We start from the raw sequence: 15913 nt of genomic DNA, 5'->3' as shown, positions 1-15913 counted from the left end.
TGATATCCAAAAGTTCTAAGGGTGAGTGGGTGGAGGGCCTCTCATTTCCATGGTGGGGCCAGGAGATCCCAGTGCTATCTATCCATGTGAGCGGTGCCCCAGTGTAGGCTGCTCCTCAGTGGGAGGCCTGCCCCAGCCTCACCCCACCTCTGGGGACCGCCATTTCTAACCTGAAGGGGATGAAGAGGCCAGAGGTCCAGTGAGCAGATCTCATGGGCTGGGGTGGGGCCAGAGGTGTCATGGGAAGAGCAGTAGCCTTACGAGACTGGGGTTCTCTTCTTGGTTCTGCTGCTTACTCAGTGTGTGTCTTTGGAAAGTCCCTTCTACTTCTCTGAGCTTAAGTTTCTTGTCCTCAAACTGAAGGGTTTGATGAGAAGATGTCTAAAGTTTTCATTTCTCATTAAACTTCTAGAATCCTAAGCAAGCAGAAGGTACAGAGTGTCCCTGGCCCTCTCAAGCTCCAGCAACCCATGGAAAACTTTCTAGTGACGAAGAGCTCTCTTGTAACATGATTTCTAAAATAATGGACTCCTTTAACAAGACTAATGTAATGAGCAAAGTGTTCATGAATCTGAAATAATGTATTAAATTTCATATGGCCTTTTAAAATTAAGGGAGAGGAGATATTGAACAAAATGTTCCATGGGCATTATGAACTTAAAAGGCTTGAGAAACTACTCCATTAAGTTAGTAAATATTTGCGAAACCTCTGCTCCATGCCAGGCCCAGTGCTAGGCACTGGGAACACCAGGATGAATAAGACAGTCCCTGCTCTTTGAGGAAATTAGGGTGTAGTGTTGGCAGACAACACGGAAAAGGTCATTTCAAGATGCTTTAATAAGGATACTGACAGATGTGCCCAGAGTGCCAGGGGGCTGGAGAGTGTCCTAGAAAGGTCTCTTGTGGGAAGTGGTAATTGAACTGACTTTGAAAGAAGTAATTCAGGCCTTTTTTGTTGAACCCAAAATTCTACAAAGCTTTCCAGTTTCAGCCTAGTCATTGCCTTTACTGTTAAGCTCAGAATTTATTGGCTTTTTTTTCCCCAGAAGAGACAATAATGTTGACTAGCAACCCAGGAGGGCTTTTGAGAACAGGGGAGGAGGGTCAAACTCTCTTAGCTAATTACTTTCCATTTATTCTATACATTGCTATCGGTTTTGGTGAGATAAGTTTCTTTGGGCTCATCTTTTAAATGTCCTGAAATAAATTCCACTGACTGGAAGGCTGACCTAAGATCGCTGATTGGGTAACTTCTAGTTCTCAGGCCATGGCGCTACTCCCTGAACTAGACAATCCCTGTCACCAAGTTGTTCCTCAAAGCTCTCAGTTATTGTAGGTAAGAATGAAGGGAAATAGAGAAGCCCCGAAGCAGCTAAAGGCAGATCTAGAGAGCCCAAGACCTTCACTGAGCTATAGTCAGTGTCTTAAGTCTGCACTTGGCATGCGCCCCCTCCACCTGGTATGCGCCCTTAAATTTATGGAATTCCCAACTGCAATTCAACTTCCTTTTCAGAAACAAAATGAAAACTTTATGAAAATGCCACTCTGGACCTACTATATATGGTCTTTCAACAAATAACAGTATTTTCTAGGTTTTGGAAGACAGAAAATGTGTATATTGAGGTTGTCAAAAGAGAGAGGACCTTGTCTATTCCAAAGGAGAATCTGTACGGACTTTCCTGGTGATCCAGTGGCTAAGACTCCGCACTTCCCATGCAGGGGATGTAAACTCAGTCCCTGGTCAGGGAACTAAGATCCCATATGCCACATGGGATGGCCAAAAATTTGTAAAAATAATTTCAAAGGAGAATCTACGACAGAACACTGAAGAGATGGACCATGAGCTCCTAGAAGAAGAAACTGGCCTCTAGGTCTTCGGGACAAGTTGCAGAGACAGCACAGCTCTCTGAACAGAACTACGATAGGCCTAATAAGTCTGCAATTACAGAGGGGTCTCCCCTCATTGTGTCCTGTGGACATGAGAGAAAACACTGGGTATGATGCCTGAACCATGAGGTGGATTCATAACCAGTTAAATGACTACCCTGAAAGCATGCTCATGTGGATTCATGTCATCTTGGAAGGAGTCTGTAGTATTAAGTCCTAAAGTCCTAGGGAGCTGCTTTGCATCTTTTTGAAACAAGACAGGGAGGAAAGAGTACACCAGAGAAAAGAGAAAGAAAGGAAGGAAGAAGGAAAAAGAGTGGGGACTAGTTAGCCACAGGGCTCTGAGCACAAGCTGGTCCTGTTTAGCGTTTATGTCCCTTGGAAGATGGTGTAGAGAGCAGGAGCAGCAACATGGCAGGTGACATTAGTCGGCATGAGGGTGGGGAGGTGACACGTCCTTGCCAAGAGCAAGGCGGTCAGCTAAGTGGAACAAGATGAAACTTAGCTAGGATGAAGGCGGGTTTGCACCCACAGGCCCAAAACATCAGTTGTGTAAGTTAGGATGAGAGAGGCATGAATTAGCCAGTGCACATAACGAAACAGATACACATCCCGAAGGTCGAAGGGTTTGAACTGACTGTGCACTCACGGGCAATGAGGTCAGATAGTCGAATGGGATCTTAACCTAGAATGAGGGAGTTGATGGTTCTCCTTTACTGTGAACTATTCAGACCATATCTGGAAAATTCTGCCCAGTTTAGGACTCTGTGTTTTAAGAAGCATATAGACAAGCTGAAGCGTGTCCAGAGGAATGTGCTTGCCAGGATAGTGAAAACCTAGGGTCTTCTTGGAAAAGAGGAGACAGAAGGCCATAGCACTGACTTCACAGGCTTGAAAGGGAATTTGATTTGAAAGAAAGACAGATCTGGGACAGATCTAAGGAAGACCTTTCTAACAAAACTGCTAAAAAGTAAAATAGGCCACCTTGGGACGAGTGATGTTTTCATCCACTGGGAGTGTTTTAACATGGGCTGAGGGCTGCCACTGCAAAATGACATAGAAGGCATCCTCTCTTTGTGTGCGTGTGTGCATGTGTATGGGCACAAACATACATACAGGCTTTCTTTTATATGTTCTTAGAGCAAGTACTGTGTGCCAGCCAGTGGGGATCCCAAGACAGTACCTTCCACAAACGAGACAGATCAGAATCCCAGCCCAACAAGACGTGCAGTCCTAGATATGTGAAAAATAAGTGCAATAAAAGAGACAGGGAGTGACAAACTCCGCTGCTCAGTGACAGTGAATTCTGAGCCAGGCAAAGCAGAGGGAAGAGAGGTGCCGTGACATCCAGCTGCAGGAAGCCGCTGGTGTGTGGGGAAGGTGAGCTGGCAGAGGTAGGCTGACCCGGGGGAGGGAACTGGCAGAGACGACTTAAAACAGACATTTCAGACAATGATGCTGCTGACAGAAAGGAAGGACTGGGCTCAGGGAGACAGGTAATGGGAGACTAGATAATCATTTCCATCTCTCAGAACCTTAAGTTCATGGATTAATTTAAATGTGAGCTTTTTATGGATTAAAAAAAAAATGCTTTTAAGGAGCTAATAAGAGGACAGCTCTAAATTTATGCAAAAAAGAGTTGTCTCTCCCTATCCATGAAAATCAGCCGAAGAGGTTTGGGTAAGTCTGGTAGCATGATCCTGGGTCATGGAGACTTGGTCTGGGGCAGGGGCAGGACTGAGCAGGGGTGCTGTCCAAGAAGAGGAAGAATGTAGAGCTCCTAAACACAGTCTGTCAGCCTTGCACAAGTCTGTCTAAACTGAGTGTAAATTCAAATGGAGAATTAGAAATTGAGAAAAGGCTCTCCAGCCACTGGAGCGTTCAAAGATACTAACACCTGAGCCAAGGAAAAGCTGCCTTTGACCTGGGGAACTGGCCTGGCCCTCACAGGCAGGCCTTGGTATTCTCCTGCTGAACATCAACAATTTCACAGTGTAGCAGCCCTGGACACGGCCATTCAGTGACCATGATGGGTCTAGACAAAACAAGACCGCCAAAGACAAAACAGAAGACTATTGTCCAAACCACAAAAATGGCCAGTCCCCTATCTGGCTAATAGGGGTGACGGCTGCTGATTTTGCTAATTACAGCAACAGCCTTGCTTCACTCTTCTCATCTTCTGGAGAAGATGTTTTAAGATAGCCACTGAAGCGCTACTCTACTTCCTGATAGGATCCAAGGCAAATCCAAGCCCCACTTCTTTGATCCCTTCCCCAGTCATTTAACAAGTCCAAGCCCTTTAACAAGTCCTTTCTAACCCCTCTTCCTGAGATGCCTCATGGTTTGCCACGGTGCGTGTTCTGTTTCAGCACACTACATCAGCAAGGCCGTTTATTCCTGGTAGTCTTTGGTTGGAGGGCATTGACACACCATAACATTTTATTTTACCCCTCACCTTTTTTCTCTGGGCTTCAGTGTGTCCCTGAAGTTTTCTGGTCAATATTATATACCCCTCAGAATGGTAGGCTAGTGCACGCACTGCTTCAAGGACAGGATCTCAGCTGTCCACTTTGTTCACTTGATGCATTTCAAGATCCAGCTCAAACATCAGCTACTTCTGTGAAGACCTGGTATCTCCCTGAAATGATCCAGCCCGGAGATGCTACCACACATGGTACTAACCTCAGTTAGCGGATATTCAGTAAATATTTTTTTTACAAATATTTTTAAACACTCCCCATAGATTATAAATTTATTGAGAGCAAGTGCTGTGCTGTGCTAAGTCACTCAGTCATGTCCAACTCTTTGAGGCCCCATGGACTGTAGCCAGCCAGGCTCCTCTGTCCATTGAATTCTCCAGGCAAGAATACTGGAGTGGGTTGCCATTTCCTACTCCATATTGAGAGCAAGAACTCTGTCTTATTCATCTTTGGGTCCTCAGTGTCTAAAGTGGTTCATATAGAAAGTGTTCAATGAAAGGTCATTAAATGAGTAAATGGTCAAATGGATGAATGAAATGTTAGACTTGGGAAGGACCTAAACAGTGATAGGGGTCTCAAACTCAGATACCTATTGGAGCTCAGCAGGTGATGGACAAGGAGGAGCTTCTGGTTTCCTGGACAATACCTGCCCCATCAGTCCCAGTGAGTTGTTGCTGGGAAGGAGAGTGGGTTCACTGTTGCCAGGATCTTCTGATTTTTAAAGAAAAGACAGATATACATCATTTTTTAATGTTTTGAAATGCTGTGTGGGCCTAATGCATCCGTGGACCAGATTTATTTTCTGGTCTGCCAATTTGTGACTTCTGATCTTCAGTTCAGTTCAGTTCAGTCACTCAGTCGTGTCCAACTCTTTGCGACCCCATGAATCGCAGCATGCCAGGCCTCCCTGTTCATCACCAACTCCCGGAGTTCACTCAAACTCACATCCATCGAGTTGGTGATGCCATCCAGCCATCTCATCCTCTGTCGTCCCCTCTTCCTCCTGCCCCCAATCCCTCCTGGCATCAGTCTTTTCCAGTGAGACAACTCTTTGCATGAGGTGGCCAAAGTACTGGAGTTTCAGCTTTAGGATCATTCCTTCCAAAGAACACCCAGGGCTGATCTCCTTTAGAATGGACTGGTTGGATCTCCTTGCAGTTCAAGGGACTCTCAAGAGTATTCTCCAAGAGTCTTCTGATCTTAGCTGACCCCTAATTTTATGTACAGGAGACTGTGGTCCAGAGAGATTAGGGACATTCCTGAGGTCATCCGGTCATCATTGGGAGAACTGACTCAAACCCAGGTCTTAAGAAGAATCACAATGCAAAAAAGAAAAAAGAGTCACTGTCCAAATTACTATCTACTGATCATATTCTGGGAGTAGGGCATTCAGACCTTAACACTCCTATTCAAGCCAAATTGCAGGTGTTATGGGTGAGAAAACTGTTAGTAAAAATCTTAGAAATGTGATCTAGACTTTGTTGATGGTTCTATATGTTAGATAATATTTCTAAGCAGGTCCTAATATTTGCTTCCCTTCCCCGATGTTGTGTCTGTATTTCCTTCTCACTAGCAAACTTAATTATATATCCTTTAAATATAACTTTTATTTGTCAGTATGGAACATGTAGTATAAAATGTCAAATTGTAGTATAAAACTACAAGGTTTATAATAACAACTCCAAGTCCCCAGCCCCACACTTCCCCTCCTCAGTGCTGTTCCCCAAAGGCAATTACTTCCAACTCTTTTAAGTGGTAATATGCTTTGCTTAAAAATCTTTTTAAATTAATTGTTCTCTTGTTTTGCCCTTCTGCTCTAGGAAACTTTCTGGTATCATTTATTTCATCATTTTCTCCTTCTCAGTTTCTCAGTTTTCTACTTCTAGAATTCCTGTTAGTTGGTGTTTCTAATTAGAACCACCTGTTCTTCCCTGTCTTCCATCTCTTTTAAAAAATCTATTTTATTTGAGACTTCCTCAGTTTTGTCTTACAGACCTTTTGTCTTTTATTTGTGCTGTTGTATTTTTAAATTCCCAGTATGCTATTCATTCTCTGAATGTTTTCTCCTTAGTGTCCCCCTCTTCTTAACTGGTAAAGAATCTGCCTGCAGTGCAGGAGACCCCAGTTCAATTCCTGGGTCAGGAAGACCCCCTGGAGAACGGACAGGCTACCTACTCCAGGATTCTTGCCTGGAGAATTCCGTGGACAGAGGAGCGCGGCAGGCTCACTGCCTGGGGTCGCGGAGGCGGCCTGATGGGCTGACTTTCGTACTCCCTCCTTGTTCTGTGGCTGCAGCAGCGCACGCTCCCGGGACTTGTAGTTCGCTTGCTTGCTTGCTTGAAGGTTCTTACGCTCTGTTTTCTTTGAGTTCCTTTTTATTCAGTGTTTGTTCCAATCTCTGCTTTCCATTAGCAGATTTCCTCAAATGTCGAATGAGCTTTGGATGTATGATTATATTTAAAGCTGAGACTAAAATAAAAATAAATAAACAAAGCACTAACATACTGATGATGAGTGCTATGTGCAAGGTAGGGGCTTTTGACGGGTGGGCTTCACTGTACAATAACCAGGTAGGAGACTCAGGTATTGTTCTTAGCTTTCCAATGGTCAGTGTTGGCAGACAATTTTATGAGAGAAGAATCCTCTAGATTTCCTCCTGAGAAATAAACATGCTGGCTCCCAGTGTTCTGAGAGCCCAAGAGAAGGATCGAAGAGGGTTTGGAGAACTCACTGTCTAACATGCAGACTTTCACATCATTCCTCTGTTTCTAGCGTTCTGCCTCACCCCTAACCCAACAAGGGTCCTCAGATCCTTTCTGGTTCAACATCTCCAAGGGAAGACTCTCAGTGTGTTTCTCGGAAGACGGGGGTTGGGGAGGTTTGTTTATCTTTAAAAGATGCTCCCGTACCTCCTGTTGGCAGCTTCTCCCCACGTCACCACCTTTAGTGGAGAGGCATCTGCACTTCTCCAGGTTTCTGTGGTGTAAGCTGCCTTGCTCCTTGTTGGTTTTGCCCACTGCAGGCTCAAGTCTCAGACCTGAAGGTCTGCAAAGTCAGTTACTCCCTGTACTTCTGCCTTCTAGCTTCCAAGGTTTTGTTTGCTTTTCTCCTCTTTTGTCATCTCCTATCTGGCTCTTGGTTTGTTTGTTTGTTTTTTGGTGCCTTCTTTATTCTTTTACCATCACTTTAAAAGGGTCTTCAATGAAGAGCAGAAACAAGTGGATATGTTTGATCAACCACGTGTAATTTGGAAGTCTCCCTAGGAAACGTAGACTTGATTTTTCACGTCTGTTAGTCTGGGACCCATCTTGGCTAGGCACTAACTTGAACAGTGATCAACCTGACCCGTTCCCTGTTTTTAACAAGCCGTCTTACTGGTGTGTCTACAAACTCAAAAGCGTCCTTTGACTTCTCGTGTTTAACAGCACTGGTGTGGACATCTATCTGCTCTGCCTGTGGTGGGACTACACCAATCTTGAACAAGTGATGTTCTAATACTTATTATGTTTTCCAATTTTATGAAAAGGCTCATATGTCAACAGTTTAAGTATTTTAAATCCAGTCTATTACCTTTCTAATTCTGTGCCTCTTCATAGCTGAGTTGCACCTTATTAATCTGTGCAGTTGTATTTACATGAACATACTGCTGCTTTGCATTGAATTATAAGGGGATTTCAGAGCATTCTTTATGAAGTCGGTGTCTAGTATTGTCAACAACGATGGATGTACAGTCTGTGCTCCCGGACGGGCCCACGGCGAAGGTGGTCTGTTACTGACGGTTGTGGCAGTGGGGACGGTGGCTGATGGCAGAGATGTGGGGGAGAGGCAGAGAGGCTGACAGTTCTAAGCAGCAAGTGAGAGGGTTTTTAAAATTAATTAAATTCTCTTCATTATTAGTACTTGGCTCTTGTTACATAATCTATACCATTTGGGATAAACCGTTTACAAATAAAACTTTATCCACAATTGTCAGTGCCCACTTGTGGCCCTGTCCACACCTCTAAGGTTTCATGCAGAGTCAGAGAGTCGAAAATTCAGAATATCTACATGGGGTGATTGAGAGAAGCCACAGCTTTTTTCATAGTAGTCTTTTTGCTTTACAGAAGGACCAGATTTGACTCATGCGACTGAAATAGGCAATTATACAACTACAACCATACCCACCTATCAATTAATTGATGTCTCTGTTCCAAAGCACGGTATTGGAGGTTCACAGGGACACAAAAGGCAATCCTTTATTGTCTAGGAACTTAGCAACAGTACAAAGCAGTGTAGGGTTAGCTTCCAGTGAACATGATGGGTTTAAAAGGAGAATTTAGAATGGGTAGCAATAACTGCACTGGTCCTTTTTTTGCACTTTGTATCCCAACTGTAGGATTTACTACATGGCATAGTTATTTGCCTGCTACATGATTGTCTTTTGCATCAGGCCATGGGGCCTGGTCTATTCATCTTTGTCTTGCCAGCAATTTGCACAGTGGTTGGCACATTCAATAAATGTTTATTGAATGAGGAAGTGAATTCATAGAGGGAGGGAGATCAGGCTGGATCTAGGAAACAGGCAAACGAAGTAGGAGAGTATTCCTGGGAGAGGAAGTGTGGTTGGAGTATAAAGAGGGTGTTCTGAAACAGATCTCAGTGGACAGGACTCAGTGGGTGAGTTCAGTTCAGTTCAGTCACTCAGTCGTGTCTGACCCTTTGTGACCCCATGGACTGCATCACGCCAGGCTCTCCCTCTGTATCACCAGCTCCTGGAGCTTACTCAACTCATGTCCATCGGGTTGGTGATGCCATCCAACTATCTCATCTTCTGCTGTCCCCTTCTCCTCCTGCCTTAGAGCCAGATTGTGGAAAGACTCGAAAACCTGTTTATAGAGTCTGAACTTCATCCTTTAGGGAAAAGGTGAGCTGTTGGTATATTTAGTGAAGGAGAGGGATTTGACAAAGGAAGATTAGGAAGCTTCACTTGTCAGCCCCAAGGACAGTGAACGGGTTGAAGAGACTAGAGCCAACAAGGATAGTTAGGAAGCTATTGTAGTGGTTCAAGTAAGAAATACTGACAGCCAGGATAGAATGGTTGGTGGTAGGAAAGCAAAGGAAGGAATAGATATGATGAAAAAATATATAAGAATAATCTACTTAAAAATTCCAAAAAATATCTTGTGGACACATCAGGTTAGGACTTTTTGTTATCAGACTATTTCTCAGCAGCTTTTATAACATGAGTGCCTATTGTGAGCATACATTTGACTGCCAGTTAGAGTAAGGTGAAGGGGAGCTGGTGCATGAATGCTTTGACCTAACCTATTCAGAGTAAGGAGCCAAGAACCCAGTTCCCATGGTGGAGCTGCTGTAGCTCTGCTTCTTTCAGCCTCTCCTCTCCTAACTCAGTGAAGGCCTGCAAACTGCAGAGAACTTGGCTTCCTCCAGGAAACTAAGGGCTGCACTTGATCGTGGTATGGGGACAGGACATGGTAGGGCTGTCATTTCCCATAGTCTCATAAAACCCCTGGAATCCCCTTCTTTATGGATTTAATCAGATCCAATACTTGAAAAATGATTATATTTCTGGCCCTAAACCTTACAAATTGAGGTTTAGGGCTGGAAGTCCTGAACTATGTAGAGAGATGGCAAGGAGTGTTTCCTGAGTAGGGGAGGGGAAGGAAACAAATCTGAAGGAACTTGAGTGGTCAATTTTTTAAATTCCAATTTTTATATAAATATTTGTACTGTCGAGGTTTAGGTCATGTGGACAACAAAATTATTCAATACCATAACCATTCGGAAAAAGCTTTTGAAGTGAAGATAATGTCATATTCATAATAAGCAGAACTGAATACTTCTGTAGATACAGCAACATAAAGAAAAAAATATAAGTAATGTGCAACACTGAAATATTAATCCACAAAAAAATTCTTGGTCAACTTGTTTTTTTTAAAATGAACCCACAAAAATTGCAAACATTAATACTGTGGCTTGGACAGTATTAAAGCATATCTTGCTTCTTCAATTTGAAATTCTTTTGTGTTCTTTATTCACCCCAATGATCAGAAGTGGCCTTAAATTTTAGCAGTTAAGTGCTTTGTGACCTCTTGAACAGGTTAAATAAATAGTATCTATAATCCCCAAATTTAACATGATGTATTATTAAATGGGGAAGAGAATGAACCATTATCCTTTGTATTTGAGGATGACTCCACTCATGGAGATCCTTGATCGTGTGTGCAAGCTACAAGGAGATGTGAATGATCCGCTCCTTCCTAAACTAATCAAAGGCCACCTGGGCTCATTTCAACCTTGGCCGAAGGATCCTTCTTTACATCTTAGCTTAGTAGTAATGGCACAGCAATACTCTTGCTGCTACTGATGATAATGGTGATGCCATCAATATAAGAGGAGACTTAATAACCAATATTCTTATTGATCTTTTATCAAAACCCTGTAAGATGGGCAAGGAAATTATTTCCCTATTTTCTGACCACTGGACACCAAAGTCATCGGTTTTCAAGAATACGGAAAATTGAAAATGCCTATTTTCTCTTAAATATTAGTAAAATAATATCTATGCATTGTTTATATTTGATAAGTAACTAATTGCTGTTTTCAATCCCCAAATGATACCTTCCCACCCATGAAAAGCCAAATCAAAGACACAGTCCCCATTTTTCTATTCCTTTTTTTAATATGGATTTTAATGGCAATTTTATTCCAAACCCCGCACAAACATAAATACTGCATTAAAGGAAGATGAATTTATTTTGACCTTTACTGAAAATGCACTGTGAAACAAAGCACTTAAGCATTTATGGCCTGTTAGACATTCACATTACCCACTTCCATGTAGATAAGAAAGTCCTTCCCAGCAAAAGTAATGTTCACAAGTGGAGCAGTTTTACAGAGCACTTAACTGCAAAGCTAGATATCATGTTCTTCACTATGACTCTGTTTTGGTTGGTTTTATGCATCTAAGATCTATAGAAATTAAGGGAGTATCTAAAATGTTACATTCAAGAAACATAGAGGATGACATTTTCTTATGGGTTTTGATGAAAATACAGGATATTTGCAACAAAATGCTTGGGGAATATCATTATTTATTACCAAGGAGATGGAGTGTAGTGAGGTTTTTATTTTCTTTTAAAATCCTGTCTCCCACCTCCCTCCAAAGAAATTGGTGGTATTGTTTCAGCAATTTTTGGTTAAAAGTGGTTTCAGTTACTTATAATTACTAACATAGGGTCCCCTCAAAATAAAATACCCTCTCCTTGCATGAACAGAAATGAGTATTTTTGTAGATTTTATTTTTGGACGTAATCTTTTCCCTTTAGTCATAGGCTTCTGCCTGCAGAGCTATTTCCTCCTTCCAGATTCTTGTGTCAGAGAGTTGAGATGTTAAACCACAGCAACCATGAAACTTTAAAATCCCTGATGCATGATGAATGGGTGCTGGGCAAAGCAGCTTAAAATCTATGCTTTTGCTTCTCTTTAAACACTTTAAATTGACAGCGCCATAGATCAAACATTTTTACTGAGAGGAGAAGCTTTGGCAATTTAACTTAAACAAGTGCACAGTTACCATCATCTCAAGACCTCACCCCTCCACAATTACCCCTTCCACCTGGCGGATTGGGTACATTTCTCATTGAGAGCAGGTTGTGTGTGCGCGTGCCTGTGTGTTCGCGCGCAGCTATACTATAGGGCATCCTCTTGTAACTGGGCTAGATGACACCCCACACAACTTCCCCCACCGCCCCCGATCCCACCCATCACTTCCATCCCCGAAGCCCGGGGCGAACTGGGGGCCTCTCACCCACGGTCGGGACCAGCGGCGGAGCATGCGCCCCGCTCCCGCCCCCGCCCTCCGCTACCTTGGCCTGCCCCCAACCCGGCTCTCCTCTTCTTCCCCCTCCGCGTCTGCCTCCCCGCCCCCTCCAGGAGCCGCGGAGTTGGCGAGCTGCCCATTCAGGCGTTCAGCGTCAGCTCCTCAGGGATCAGCAGGCAAAGTCACAGTCTGCACAAACAGAGCTTTCAAATTCATAAAATTCATAGGATTTTTCACAAATGAATGAACACAATTTTCTACCAATTTCCTCATTATGCAAATATGCAAAATATCAAATTTAGGCCAATTAGGGTCCTCCACAGTCCCAAATTCACCCGTTTAAGCCATAATTGCAGAAACTATCAAATAATTACGGTCGCTAATTGGAAATATTTGTGACAGATACAACAAATTCTTGCACAAATTACATTTCATTCGAGGAACCACTGCGCGCCACTGAAATTTTATCGAAGTCTAATTTAACTTACATAATGAGTTGAATTGAGTACTTGTTATCAAATTTGAGCAATTCATAGCCCCGTAATGTGGAATGATCAAATAAATTAAAAGGGAATTTATTCAATATTTTGTTGTGATCCTTTTCTCGGAACCATTGCTATTTTGTAGGGAATTTCCTCCTCCCTCGGCCCGGGGCCGGTGCCTGGTGTCACGCAGGCCCCGGCTGTGCCCGCCGCGCGGCGGCAGCGGCGGCCCGAGCAGGCTGCGGACGAGCGGCAGCCGCAGCCGCAGCCGGAGCCGTCGCCTGGGGCGGCCGCCGCCCGGACGTTCAGCTCCGCGGGCGTCGAGCCGTCGGAAGTCCACTCGGGCCGGTGGCTTTGTTTTATGACCTGGGTGGAGGGATCCGCGAATACTTCCGGGTGAAGCGAGGGGCGTTCTAGAAACGGATCCGATTTCTGGAAGTGTAAATACAAACACGCCCCCACACTCGTGCCACGCGCGCGTCCTACACACCTGGACACGCACATCGCAAACGGACACACGCAGCACACAAGCGCCCACTTACACCACACAGGCACACGCCCCCTATGCCCTTGGTGGTCCGCGCACACGCCACATACAAGTGCACAGTACTTCACACACCATCAGACACTCTTACATCCTCGCGCGCGCACACATGGGGCCGCCCGCACGCCGCGCAGGCCTGAGCGGGCAGTGCGCAGCCGGGGTGGGTGGAAAACGGAGGGAGGGCAGGGCGCGCTCCCGCGGAGGTCTTCTATTCCCCGCCGGCCCGCCAAGGGTTAACCGCCAGCAGGGGTCCCGCGACGGAGGGGCGTGTGCACGCGCGTACACACACACACACACACACACACACACACACACATTAGCTAGGGGAACTCTTCCCTCTCTCCCCCTGGCCTTTGTGTGTGTCCTCGGGAGGGGTAAAAGCGGGGTAATTCAATGTCGCTGTAACCAGGAGTCTCCCTGACACGAATCCACGCAGCTCCTCAGCGAGTGTGCCCCGCTCCTGGGCACAAACACACGTGTCGCTAGAATTACCCTCTCCGGAAGGTCAGTCTCGCAGACAGGGCATTCATTTTCCCTTTGCACAGTCCCACACACACATTCACTAGCACATTTTTTCCCGACTGCCTTGTGGCCTCGTTGGCGGATTATAAATGTCTCCTTCTCCCTGTGATTTGTTTAATCCGTGGAAATGGTGCTGGTCCTATGTAAACAAGCCAAGTGCGGAATGAAGGCAGTCACCCATGCGTGGCCAGCCTGCCTATTTGTCAGAAAACCTTCATAAATACTGAGCCGGGGCTGGGCAAGGATGTGATGTCTCCATTTTTGCCAGGAAAGGGCACGAGGAAGACAAAGCGAGGCACGGCAGCGTGTAACCTTTAAGGGACAGATAGTCTGGGAGCCCACAGGCCCAGGAAGCTCCCGGCTAATTCAGTGCGGGAGGATGACTGATGCAGGCTGGCCACAGGTCTGGCGTCTGCTGGGCGGGAGGAGGTAGGGCCCGGGCATTTATAGCTTGGAGCACACGGGTAGACACCGCGTCTCCCCAGGCTGGACCCGCGGGGCCGAGGCCTTATTGCTGGACTGGAGTTGCCCCCTGAGGAGGGAATCTCCAGGCTTAGTCACCCCTCCTTGTAAATCTTTCTTAATATTACACTTCCAACTTCACCCAGATTCATTCAAATCAAATTCTTGGTGTCTCGGGGCAGGTATTGGCAGGGCAAAGCTGTGGACCCATCTCTCTGTTTGTCAAAGTGCCCAGCTGTGACCCGTCCAAACTCTGCCCACCTTGGACCTGTGGCCTGGTTCCCAAACCTGCCTTTTTTAAAAAGAACAATGCATATGTGGCTAATTACACACTCCTAACAAAAGCAGTAATTACTGCCTGTAATTATCATGGTCCTTATTTAGAAAAAATGTGAGAAAATGTCGAGTATTAAAACATGAAAGCAGCTATTAATCAAACCTTTACACCTTCTTTAACTCAGGCGTAATGGTGGGTATTATCATAAATCTACTCTGATAGTAACACAAGAATAATGAGTTCAGTAATGATAGCGATGATGATCATAATGATTTTAACCAACAAAGAATGGTGTAGATTTATTGCTAATAATGTGGTACTGGAACCTCTTTCATTAAAATTACCTATGTGTGTTCTCACTGGGGTAACCTGCATGTGTGGTGAGTGTGTGTATGTGTGTGTGTTTGTGTTACTACCTTCCCTTCTGGCTAAAGATCAAAACTGCTTACTGGGTGAGACCTCGTTTGAGAAAGCCTTTATCTGCCTCCCTTTCTGGCCTCGGAGTTCTCCCTTCTCCCTAGAAGAATCTAGAACATCCAAAAATATGGTAACTGGGTGGTACTCACTCCAAAGAAAGAGTTGAGATGGATGTGGAAGGCCTAGGGCCTGGAAAGAAAGCAGATTTTCAGGGGCAGGCCTCCTCTTCCTCCATCCTGCCCAGTTCCTCACCCCTGCACCCTCCCCAGAGAAGGTACTGTAGGGGAGGGGAGCAGAGGCTGGGCTTCTGCAAGGGCAGGTCCTCCAGGTCACAGTCTGCTAAGCAGGACTGGTTGGTTTGGTGTTGTGATTGACACAATGGAAAGGGGAGGGGGTGGCGATTCTACTCCTCGAGACTTCAGCAGCTTTCAAACACGCCTTCCCTCCCCACTGCAGCAGAGCCCCCAGTGTAGCCTGGGGCCCGGGATGTGGGGGGCACAGAGACTGTGACAGAAAGGAGGGCTTAGAGACCCTTAAACTCTCAGAAGGGTGGATGCCTTAGGGATTAGCCAGGTGGAAAATAAACAGACGGAATGTTCAGGTCACCTGTGTCCTTGTATTTTAATGAAATTAACTTGGCATTTGTCTTTTGCAGATGTTCTAAAAATTCTCAGTGGAAATCCATGTTTTAATGTAAACTATAGTATTAAACATTCGATTAAAAAAAAGTTTAATTTTTTTAGTTTTTGGATATTTTGCTACACCTTAGTGAGGCAAAAACCTCAGGACTTCAAACTCCAAAAGCTAATTTTGGTCCTCAACTTTCAGCCCTAAGCTAATTTGTCAAAGCAGATCGTAAACTTTATGCAGGTTTATAAAAAGGAAGCTCTGAAAGCTTGAACCCCCAGAGATCAGTCAGAAAACATAACTACCCTTCCTCAAGTCCCTGAACAGAAAAAAAGTAAATGTAGCTAGCTCAGAATCTGTAGACACACTTCGTAGTTTTCTCACTCTAGTCTG

The 15913-nt window shown here is 44.8% G+C and overlaps 1 protein-coding gene across 1 annotated transcript in view; it reads left to right on the top strand.

Moving 5' to 3' along the window:
* Nucleotides 1-15913, top strand: part of TBCA (tubulin folding cofactor A) — a 211483-nt gene that overhangs the window by 57045 nt on the left and 138525 nt on the right. The window lies entirely within an intron of this gene.

This window comes from Bubalus kerabau, chromosome 10 (assembly GCF_029407905.1).
Source record: "Bubalus kerabau isolate K-KA32 ecotype Philippines breed swamp buffalo chromosome 10, PCC_UOA_SB_1v2, whole genome shotgun sequence".
NCBI lineage: Eukaryota > Metazoa > Chordata > Mammalia > Artiodactyla > Bovidae > Bubalus > Bubalus kerabau.
The sequence above is the reverse complement of the archived record's forward strand: the minus strand, read 5'-3'. Positions and strand labels throughout refer to the sequence as shown.